This window comes from Oncorhynchus clarkii, chromosome 2 (assembly GCF_045791955.1).
Source record: "Oncorhynchus clarkii lewisi isolate Uvic-CL-2024 chromosome 2, UVic_Ocla_1.0, whole genome shotgun sequence".
In the NCBI taxonomy this organism is placed as follows: domain Eukaryota; kingdom Metazoa; phylum Chordata; class Actinopteri; order Salmoniformes; family Salmonidae; genus Oncorhynchus; species Oncorhynchus clarkii.
The window spans coordinates 80,846,057-80,858,911 of record NC_092148.1 but is presented as its reverse complement, the minus strand read 5'-3'; positions in this window follow the sequence as shown (position 1 = coordinate 80,858,911).

The following is a 12,855-nucleotide window of genomic DNA, read 5'->3' as shown; positions in this document are numbered from 1 at the left end:
GTTTTCTTTAGAGCCCACAAACCTCAAATACAGACCCAGTGAGACGGCTGGAGGAGGAGCCAAGGCCAATGAGCAAGAGGGATGAGTGCTGGGCTTCATTCATTTAGTACTGCCCCTCAGCCTCTCACTTTAAACGCCCATCTCTCTGTGCACCCTAAATGAGCCTGCGCTCGTGTGAGTGTGCGTGTGTGTGTGCGTGTGCGTGTGTGTGTGTGTGTGTGAGTAAGAGAGAGAGAGAGTTCTGTTTGAATAGCACGAGTTGGGGGATTTAGAAATAATAATACAATTGTACATCGTTTCACTATTATTTTCACAACATGTCCAAGTAAATTGTCAGTACCAATGTTACTGCTTGATTTTTCTGGAACATGATTATTCATTGAATCTTTGGATGTTGCCAAATAGTTAGATTTGGAATTATTATTGCTGTGTGTGTTTAACTTATTTTAGCTTATTTCTAATCATGAGCTTTATCCAAAAAATAGGACATATATGGGAAATGGATACATATTTAATATTACTGCATACGAAGACCAACAAAATGTGTAAGCTATATGCTTCTGAAATAACAATAACCGCCTAGCGGTTAGAGCGTTGGGCCAGTGACCGAAGGTTGCTGGATCGAATCCCCGAGCTGACAAGGTATAAATCTGTCGTTCTGCGCCTGAACAAGGCAGTTAACCCACTGTTCCCCGGTAGGCCGTCGTTGTAAATAAGAATTTGTTTTTAACTGACTTGCCTAGTTAAATAAAGGTTAAATAAAATTAAAATACATGTAAATCAGTGTCTCTTTTCCATGTAGTGCGTCATGAGGAAGTCGTCATGATTCGGTGAGTTGAACATAATTGTCTCTCATACAGTTCGTCACTGCACGTAGCCTAGCCTGTATCATGAAAGCAATTAAAAGTGGCCTATTTACGAAAATACAATTCGTAAATACAACATGAACAATTGAGTGGCATTCTCGTCTCTCGAAATGTTTTGTGAAATTATATCATAGCCTGAATATGTTTTAACATTGATTAAATAAGCGGCTCCTATGAAGGTAAAATAATTTGTTTTTCGAGAGGTGCCTTGGTCAATTATCTTCTGATAGGTATATGTAATTGTTTTGACTAAATGTATTCTGATCATTCCTGTATTTTTTCTTCATTCGTTCACTCTATCTCTAAACATTATATGAAGCTGTCGAAAAAGTTGAACATATCTCAGTCTAAACGTTTATCAAAGTAGCCTATAATAATACAAATATTAGATTAATAATAATAATAATAACGTATTATTATGTTTTATTGTTATATTATATTTATATTCATTTTATATTAATAGTTACAAATTACGCTCCTTCATTTGAAGTATGCCTACATTTATAGGCTATTGTGAATGTTTTGTCGATGGTGACGTGAAATTTCTAGACATGTTTATTTGTGTAAATTCTGTCAAAACAGGTTTGTGACCTTGACACTGAAATTGAGGGTTTGGCTATACATCCTTTATTACGAATACATGCCCAAGTATCTTCCTGTGTAAAGTACCGGTATTTCTACGGGGCTATGACTTAGAAAAGGCAACACATTGACATGTCACTGTTATTTGGTCCGAAACTAAACGAATTATGTTATTTCAAAAACGTAGAAATAGTCTGAAAGACGAAACATATAGAACTAGCCTATCTCGTTACCTCGACTCCATGGAGACAAATTGTGCCATCGGAAAGAATCCAACACCTTCTCTATAACGGAAGGTTATGTATAGGCTGCTATAGCAAAAAAGAAATGTTCACCTAAAATGCTCTCACTGAAACACAGCATGGATTATGGTTATTTAACTGGGACAGCCTACCGATTTCCCCCCGCCATTTGATGATGGCACTGCAGCCACTGAGTCGAAGAACTAGTCAAAACTTCACGTGGTTCATAATAATTAATGTAGCTAGCTTGCATCAGCACAGTGAGAATTCCGTTTCGATTAGAAAGGAGTATATATGGCCAAGTCTTATATATTTATAGCCTACCAAAAAAGGGCCGCGCAAAACCTACAGGTGCTGACTCTTGGTTGAACTCTCTGGCAAAGTTAAGCGAGCAACACAAAGACACTCACTGTCCGTGAACGTGACCCCGACCCTATCTCGGCCAGTTGAGAATTTCAGGAATTGTATTGTCTAATGCGTTCAAAAGTTAAATGGATGCATTTTAAGTCACGGGGGAATGGTCCATTGCTTGTCTGAAATAAGCTTTGTAAACCAGCAAAGTGAAGAATGTGAAAAAGTCGATATAGAAAGCAATGACTTGTAATAGCATACCATTAGCTTTTTGCCAAATCTTGCACATTCAGATGCAAAGAAAATGTTAGGCTACTTTCCCTTCTGTGACAGTGCACTAACTCCCCTTCCCAACCGTGTCTGCTGTGACCCCATCCAGGGCGTTAGTAAGGGAGAGAGGAGCCGATCTTCACCTGGGAGTGAAGCCTACTGTACGCCCACAAACAAGGACGCTTGCCCATATACACTCACACACACTGTTCCTCACTCATCAAAACCCCCAACAAGCAGTGTCCAACTGTAAAACCAGGCAGAGATCCAGGAATCTGTCAGAACCTGTGTCTGTATGGTCGTATTCCTCAGTGAGTTTACTGAGCTCAGTAATAAATAGCTGGGGTGACCCAGCTTTAGCCAGTTGGATGGTGGGGGGGACAGCATAATGCTGCATCAGAGTTCTATCATAACACACTGCAACACACAGGGAAAAACACAACACAACATAGTGTTTGTGAGGTTAGAGTCAGTGACTCACTGCTTTAGCTGGCAGAACAGAAATGGCTGTGAAAAGTGCTTATTAAATAGGCAGGGCTGACTCTAGCCTCTTTAAACCGTTTTTTTTTTTTTTTTTAATTAAAAAATGTCAGTCATTTGTGACCGACAGCCTGATTTGGTCTTATGTAGCAACATTTGAAATTGTGTTTTTTACATTGGATAAAAGCAGAGACACAGAGCTACAAAATGGTTTATCATACACTGCATTTGAAGAACAATGGGAAAGTAATTCTGCTTTGAAAGTTGATAAACTTGTAACCCCACTTTTGAGAAAATGGCAGACACTCTTATCCAGAGCGACTTACAGGAGCAATTAGGTTTCAGTGCCTTGCTCAAGGGCAGATGTTTCACCTAGTTGGCTCGGGGATTTGAACCAGTGACCTTTCGGTTAGTGATCCAATGCTTTTAACCTCACAGCAAAATATTTTAGTATTTCTCTCTTGATGGTGGAGAGAAAAATGTAAGTTTTAAAGTTCATTTACTACAATTCTACACATTTTAACAATTTTATAAAACAAATGATGCAATTCTACTCATTTTAACAATTTTATAAAGCAAATGATGCAATTCTACACATTTAAACAATTTTATAAAACAAATGATGCAATTCTACTCATTTTGCAATGAGGCAGAGATAGAGTTTTAAAGCTGCGTGCCGTGTCGGATTACTACAACTTTAGATGGCTGGCTAGACTAACTAACAATCCAAAAATTGACACAACTAATTTTCAGATAATTGAGTGACTGACATAACAAGAGACATTTTGGTGATATATGTTTTCATTTTTCATCTTTTGGCGTCAGTTTCGATAGCTAAATCATTCATTGCTGGACCAACAACATAGGGGGAAACAAAGCATGTTATTGAAGAAAGATGTATTTTACCAATGTGTTGTTCTATTTAACCACGTGAGTAGTCCTTGAGCAGTCCCACTGTTTTTGATATATGACAGCTTTTAAGGTTATCTGTACTGCTTCTGGTCTTGCCAAATCCTCAGTGCTCATGGCAACACTGACACAAACAGCAGACATGGAAGAAAGTGAACTCAACATGGCATCCACCTCAATCTCAGTTTACATGGACATCAAAGTAGCCAATCATCACCACTGATTGCAACATTGTCAGCTCTGTTCTCAGTAACTGACTCAATTTGTTACTTTACTTGGCAGAAATGTTCTTGCAGGGAATATGTCCCGGATCATTTATAACAGGGTGTCAACTTTTCTCTTCATAGAAATGGGTGTCCAATACACTAGCAAACGGCCATAGGCCTAGATGGACATTTGGTCTATACTGCAGGATGACGTGTCAGAGTTTGGGGTCCCTAACAGAAGTACCTACTCTGCATAATTTCCTTCTCATATCTTCCTTGTAGGGTACATAGTGGCCATCCTATAACCAATTAGACAAGATATGCTCAATTTGTTCAGCATTTGGGCCGTGTTGCGGCCGGAAGCTTTGGCCTGAGGACATACGCAGCAGCTCTCGTTAAACTGATGAGCTGAGATAGTTTCTGACTTCACCATCTGGAATTCTAGTCTGGGGTTCTGCTAAAAGCTGCTGACCCATGTTTCAACTCTTAAACTCAGGGAAGAGAGCAAGAAAGAAAAAAGACTGTCATGTTGGGAAGAGTCACTGTGTCAAAGTCCTTTATCTTACCATCAACAGGGGAGTTGGAAATTGGAGATTGGAGAGGGCTGAGTCTGAAGCAGGCTGGGGGAATAAAGACAGAGCTATAAGACAAGTCAGACTGCTGTTCATTCTAGTGGTGTACTGCAGAGCCTTGTCCGCGGTACCTTATGATTTCACAGCTTAATTAATACTATGATATTTAATACTTTATATGATTGCCAGTAATAGCTACATATGCATTATTTCAACATTAATGCAACTACTGTATTTTTGTGAACATTTCTTTCTTTGTGTTCTCTGTGTTCTGACGAATGGGCAGATCAATCATGATACCTCTTTAGATGTTGTTAGATAGGAAGGACTGAGAAATACCACAGATCTTGATAGCGAAGATTGAATGAGGCACAAAGTTGCAGTCTTTCTCTCTCTCTTTTTGTCTAACACACATACACCCTTTTCCTCTATAGTAAAGGTTTAGCTATCCCAGAGGAACTCTGAGGCATTCCGCATTTCTTAAAAATATCAGAGATGAGTAATAGCTCCCGAGGCAATTTGAATGAATTTTTACTCTACAAACAACAAATTATCTTCAAATAAAACCTGCATGACTTTTACTCAAGACTGCAGCTGACCCATCTTTTTATTTTCCCACACCATGCAGGTTCAGCAGAAAGAATGGACTTCAAGGTAGAGCAGTAAACCACTTCATTTGCTCTCTGCACTAATTGATCGCCTCAGTCGACTTTCAGTCATTTGATTCATCTGTAGTCTAAATCACTGACAGGCTTTATAGAAAATTACAAATGCTGCTTTTCATCCATGGCAGAGGACTCTGAAGTTTGAATATACTTCTGAATATACTTCTGAATATACTTCTGAATATACTTCTGGTGCCTTGAGCAAACAGGCAGCACTTGAAGCGAAAATGTACCGTATACATGGAGAGAATATGGCCTATTTTCAATGGAGTGCAGAACACTGCTGTTGAGGGCAGTCTGCAACAAACTGTACAGATGTCCTACTAACACACCATTTTTGTCAAATGAATCACCATGTCTTCTTTATCAGCTTTTGAGTTGCTTAAATGTATCTGAACTGCTTTTGAAATCCCCCTAAGTCAGCTTCAAAACAATGTCCCTCTGTTCACACTCTCACTCTCTCTCACACACACACACACACACACACACACACACACACACACACACACACACACACACACACACACACACACACACACACACACACACACACACACACACACACACACACACACACACACACACACACACACACACACCACTAGCCTTACCCTAACTGTCTACTGCTCTACATCCATTTCCACTGACTTTAAAGTCTACAGTAAATATAAATGAAAGATAGTGCAGGGGGCTTTTTCAGAGGGATGAAGCCCTCTTTTGTTCAGGCCCTGTAGTTGAAGCTGGTGCCGTTAAGGTCACTCCCATCTACACTATCTGTTGATACTACTGGGGTCAGTTCACAGCAGCACAGCTGGCTGGCAGCTTGGCCACGGACACAACAACACAAACACTAGTCAGGTGTTGGGGAGAGCAGAGAGAGCCTATATGGAGCATCTCTCTGTATGGATAGTAATGACTGATACAGACACCACCATAGTTGATAACAATAATCAAATCAATTTTTATTTGTCATGTACAGCATGTATAAAAGGTGCAATGAAAATGCTTCTGTGCTAGCTCCTTCAACAATACTTAAGCAATAAGGCCCGAGGAGGTGTGGTATATGGCAAATATACCACGGCTGTCAGTCAATCAGCATCAAGGGCTCAACCCAGCCAGTTTATAATCAATAATAAAGAGCCAAATAAACAATAGCAAGTTATAGAAGAGGTCGTTTGCAAAGTAATGAAAAGAGGGAGGTGGCCATGGGGGCTGGTGGCCTTGGGGGCTGGTGGCCTTGTGGGCTGGTGGCCTTGGGGGCTGGTGGCCTTGGGGGCTGGTGGCCTTGTGGGCTGGTGGCCTTGGGGGCTGGTGGCCTTGTGGGCTGGTGGCCTTGTGGGCTGGTGGCCTTGGTGTTCCACAATGCCCATTGTTAACTAACTGGTACAGAGGACTGACTACATGATCTCTTCAGCTGTACTGGCATTCATTTAATTCAATACTACATAACAAGTTTAAACCAAATCACAAAAACTTAGTAGCTGCAGCTGTAAACGTAACAACATTTCACTAAGATATTATTGGAGGAGCAACATGAGCCCCTCAGAGGGGGATAAATAGTAACATTAACTCAAGTTTCTATCAACACAATGCAAATTACAGTAAGCCTAAACTGGGGACAACTCCACAGAAAAGTTACAGATGAGCCTCAAAGTCTGGTCAGAAATAATAGCGTAGCTTTCCGTTGGGGGGTTTGATTTACAACCAGAAAGAGGTTGATGTTAGAATAACAGGTGCAGGTGGTGTTGGATTTGGGCAGTGAGGTTGATAAGGCAAAGGCCAAAACTTGTGTGAGACTTTAGTATTTTAAAACACTGGCAACTCTTCAAAAGGCTGAATGAGGAAATATGCTGCTATTTGAGCGGATGTGGGAAGCTGTCCAACATTAGCTAAACACAGGGAGACTTGGAGAGATGAGGCAGTAAGCACCGTATCAACCAGAGTGGTACCGCCAGCTGCAGCACCATTAATTCATGTGCCTTGGTGTGCTGCAAGTCAGATGACCTTGAATCCATGTCAAAAACACTACACTAAACTATGACTGGAAAGTACAGAAAAATACCAACATTTTTTGTTGTTGCAATGCAGTGCTAAGGATTCATAAGTCGTCATTTTGGTAATACTTTTTTATAAACTATCAGTGTATATAACAAGTTCACACCGTGTCTACTGTACCTGTGTACAGTCACACAAACAACACTTCAATAACATCCATAGTGAATTACATCCCTTTAACTGTCTCTTAGTGAATTATATCCTTTTAGCTGTCTCTCAGGGAATTAAATGAATTACTATAAGCCGTTATAACTGCGTATGGCTCCCTATAACAGCCTTTATAAACAGTTTACACAGAACGTTGTCTCTTCATAAATGTCCCATAGGTATTCCTCAACAAGTAATTTACAATAGATAAAGAGGAAAGTCCCATGTAGTATGTGAGTTCTACATCCTAATAACACACTATCAATCTTCTGAGTTGAAATGGTTCCGTCTCTACTCTCTGCGGTTTATGGGGAGGAGAAAGTGGAGAAAGCCTGGCTGGGGTTCAACAGACAGAAGAAATGATTCCGTCTCTACTCTCTGCGGTTTATGGGGAGGAGAAAGTGGAGAAAGCCTGGCTGGGGTTCAACAGACAGAAGAAATGATTCCGCCTCTACTCTCTGCGGTTTATGGGGAGGAGAAAGTGGAGAGAGCCTGGCTGGGGTTCAACAGACAGAAGAAATGATGTTTGGTCGGCCCATTTCTTCAAAGATACCATCTCTGTGTATGAGAACGCCACAGCATCAGTTTAGTAGGAATCAAATACCAGGCCCACAAATCACAAAGCAGTGCTTGTCTTCTGCCAAATCCACAGTACTGAACTCTAAAAGTGAAGAACACGTCAGACGATTGGTGTCAGCGATGGGATCCAACCCGGCTCATAATAAATAAAGAACGTATTGCTTTGAGAAAAATCCAAATGTTACAGTGTTTCAAATTGAAAACATCATCACCTAAGGACAAGGGTTTATTGGTGTGCTGCTGGGTTGTTTTGATCATGCCACTGCCTGGCTGATGTTTTGATTCCTCTGACTCACCAGGGAGATAATGATGTGTCACCTGACAATCTCAATTTGATCATTGTTGGGTGGTGAGTGAGTCATGAGTTGTTGTAATATACGCAAGTAGTGATGTGGAAGCCACATTCAAGGTTACGTTCTGTTCCCTAAACATCACATCCTTGTCACCTGTCCATGAGGCAGATACTGCAGTAGCTGCTATTAGTGAGTCGGACTCAACAAGATGACATTTCTGGCAAGAACGTTTGGCAGGAAACCTAAGAAGAGCACAGTTACAGTACATGAGAAGGTCTGTCTGAGTCTGCCACTGGGTTCACTGGCTGGTCACTGTAGAGTATTACACAGGAACCACATAGGCCTACAGTAGCCTCAATACAGGGCCTTATCACGTATAGTAGCTCCAAAACGCATCAATATGTTCCATGTATCATGTGCATCACACATTACATTAGACATGTTCCAGAAAGTTAGACATGTTCCAGAATAATGTTATATTCTAACATATTTTCTATATTCTCTTTGTGTTATTGACAGATTTGACATCCTGACCAGTGGCCATTTCTCTGTGGAATTATTTGTTGTTGTTGCGGTGCAGCGTCACCCATTACCAATGTAATGTTGTCTCCTTCCTGGACAGTGGCTGTGAGGCATTGTGTTCACTGTCTAAACACAAACCTACTGTGTCATGGCTCTCTCTCTAAAGGACGATTAGTATTTTTTATTTAACTAGGCAAATCAGTTAAGAACATGTTCTTATTTACAATGACAGCCTACTGGGGAACAGTGGGTTAACTGCCATGTTCAGAACAAAATAATTTTACCCTGTCAGCTTGGGGATTTGAGCTAGCAACCTTTCAGTTACTGGCCCAACACTCTAACCACTAGGCTACCTGCCACATTGAATCAAAAAGAGCCATGCACCATGTTATGGTGTATAATGTGTGATACATGTAATATAAACGTGTATTTTTTTGTATACAACATTAAATGATTGCAGATATTATGAAGACATTAAAATATACTGTAGACCTTTTTTCTAACCCCCCAAACTCTTTACATTGCACACTCTCTACACTTGATGATATACAGTTATGTGTTGATTTTTTTGCTCTGGGAAAAACTAACAAAACTTCACTTCTGATGCTAATACATTACAGAACACACCAAACAAATAAATAAACATTGCTTATCACTGCTGAGGAATGGAAAAATGCACACAGTGGCACCAGCAAACCAGGAACTCCATTGATCTCAATCTGAAGACCTTTGACCCCATTTGTCCTCCAATCTGACAGGTCATTAAACACTGAACTCTACATCATCAATCTGAAGGTCATCAATCAGGTCTGATCCTTGTTTGAAGAAAGTTATTTACAGACTTTATCAACAAATCTACATGCTATCCCTAAGAACTCAACAACTGAGAAGGAAGTGAATAGATCCTTGACAAAACAAGGAAGTGGGTAGATCCTTGACTGTAATGTAGGCGCAGGGAATCAGGAAGCAAGCGCAGTTAGTGTGTTTAATGACGAAGAACATTGAACGATACAAAACAAGAACAGCGTCTAAACATGGAAACATAAACAATATTGCCTGGGGGGTGATAACAACGGCGTGCTATATATTGGGGAAGTAATAAGGGAGGTGATGAAGTCCAGGTGTGCCTAATGAGGCGTAGGGGTGCGTAATGAAGGTTGCCAGGTGTGCGCAAGGATGGGTTGCCAGGACCGGTGGTTAGTAGTGGACGTGACGTTGACAAAACAAGGAAGTGGGTAGATCCTTCCAAAGACCATCCTTCCACACACAAAGTCAGTTCGCATTATTAGTGACAAAAACACAATGGTAAAGACATTGTGGCACATCCCATCCCCATAACCCATCCATGCCAATGGAACAGGGATGGGGGCTGAAAGATGGACAGGGGATGTCAGCCTGGTGTTTTATGTACCTACTGATGCCTGTGTGAACCTGGAGGAAGACTGTTTACAGGAAGAGTAGGGGATCAGCTAAAGGGGATCCTAATAAAATACTAAATACTAGCTGTTCCAGGCTTGGGTTCCTCATCACTGAGCCCCTCCAGGATGGCCTATATATCCTTTATCCTTTCACTGAGCTAGCTATCTCTGGAGCTTCTCCCTCCGGCATACCAGCAGCTCACTCAAACGTGGCTGCCTCCGAACAGTGGGAACCAGAGTAACTAATAGAGTGATAATAATATGACCCTTTAGGAAGAGGCATAAACGCCCATATTACAGCTCCCTATTAAACAGATGTATTTATAGGAGATGAGAAAGAGACCAAACCTCAAATTACACACTCCACATCTGTCATCTTATAACGTCCTCTTCCATCTCATATATTGTTGTAATATTACCAAGACCCTGTACCAGGATCCAGATCCACACAAAAAACAGGGCGAGAGAAAAGGTGAGAGAGGGAGCAAAAGCCAGCTAGCCTAGGATCAACAGCCCCCAAGTCAGGGGCTCCATTCGTCAGAGAGGTGAAGTCCAGGGTCGCTTGGAGAGAGTAATAGAGCATATCATTGAAGCCTCATCAGGAGGTTCTCTGGTTTGCTGGCAAAATAAGCACATACCCTACAAGGAATGAAGGAAAGACAGTTTGCAAGTGTAAGTATATTGGATAGTTGCTGGTTAAGTCAGAGATGTACATTATAATATGTGCTATGTTGAATACAGCAGCTTCCTGTCATCTAAAAGCAGCAAGAAAAATACTTTTACCAGCTGAAGTGTAGAGGAACCTTTTATACAGTTTACATCTGTTGATTCTTCTGGTTATACAAGTCAACTTCAGAGAGAATTCTATAAATGTATTTACATTTGACATGTGGAACATTGTTGCACTGGAAAATATAGTGGAGAAAAGCAGTATCGAGAAACATCGCACTTTTACACTGAAACACACACACACACACACACACACACACACACACACACACACACACACACACACACACACACACACACACACACACACACACACACACACACACACACACACACACACACACACACACACACACACAGTAGGCTCACTGTAACTTTAAACAAAACTGTATTTATTGTCATAAACTAACATTGACATGCTTTTTTTTATTCCATACATATTTGAGCCCTTTGAAACATAATAAAAGTACTTTACAAGTCGCTGTGATCTCCAGCCATGTTTCAACATTGAATAAATAGAACACGACTACTTAGTGAACAACAGAACACACCCTATCTCCATAACTTTTTACAAGTTTGTAACTAAATACATTTGTTGCTTAATGGATGTTGGTGTGTCATTCTGTGGTCATGATTAAGGAAGAGTAGTGCAGGCTGAGGTTGAGGCCCAGACTAGGACAGAAGGCTGGGGGCATGGCAGTTTAACAAGATCCCCTGGAGTGAAGAAGTGTTCTCCATCATTTGGCTGCTCCATCCCGCTGCGGGAGACTTATGAGCTGACACCTCAATGGGGACGTGGCTTAATGCAAGACGGTATATGGGTTAAGACCCAGCTTCAGTTCCTCCTTCAATCACAGCTAAAATGGTTCATTCTTTATGGAGTTCCACACAGTCAAGAGTTATTCCTACTACAGATATATAGGCATTACTGACATACCTGGCTGTGGAAGAATCATGTACCCATATGATGTTGTCCACCTTGTCTCAAATCAAAAAAGTATGGCGTTGCCATGGTGGTCTTTGAGGAGTATTATTCAATCAGAGGAACCGTCCAAAGGGTATCATCATTACTTTCATGTCTCTCTCACTAGAAGGATTTTTACTGGGATATTTGTACATTTTCTGGACTGATAAATTACGGCAAAAAATGAGACTATGAAGACACAAGTGGCTGAGCTTATTTAAGAGCATATATATGATGTAAAGTGTGAACTTTAAACCCAGATGACCTTTGACGGTGGGGGCCAGCCTAAGATTATGTTCTCTATGCTCGCCACAGCAGACCCAGGAGAGGGGCTGAACAGAAGTGATTCACAGCTGTGCACATGCCCACAGGGGGAGCAAGAGTGTAGTCACTCATCTTAAACCTTGCAAGCAAAGGTAAAGTCAGTTATTCATTGTGAAGTTGTGAGGTTTAGTACAGTAAGTGCTTGTAGAGTACAGGCTGTATAATATCATATTTTTTAAACAATACTCAACTGTATAACACTATAGAGTAGATGTGTAAAACTAATGTAAAAAAAAGGCGAGGTCAGGGTTGTTGACAATTAATCGTTGTTTGTGATTATATTTTCAATAGTTTTAATGATCCCTTCTTACTTCAAATATACATCTTCGGTTTATGTTTTAATCGCATTATAACAGTTTTCTAAAAAACTAGAGGCAGTATGGCGAGTCCAGAGTAAAATCAGCCCATTATAATGTACTCATGCACCCTAAGTAGTTTACAGACCAGCAGCTGAAGTATTTCACTTCATGAGGCAGTGCACTTGGAGTGCCAGGATTGCACTCAAGCTTTACAGGACATTTTCTTCTCAATTTAATAAGACTTCCTGGTTGTATTTATTGTGATGGCTTTTGAAGTAAAGAGGCATAATATGACAAAAAATAGCTCTAAAACCTCATGATATTCCACACGCACTGAGCATTTAGAGGGATCCGTTTAGTCGAAGATTACAGAGACTTGGCA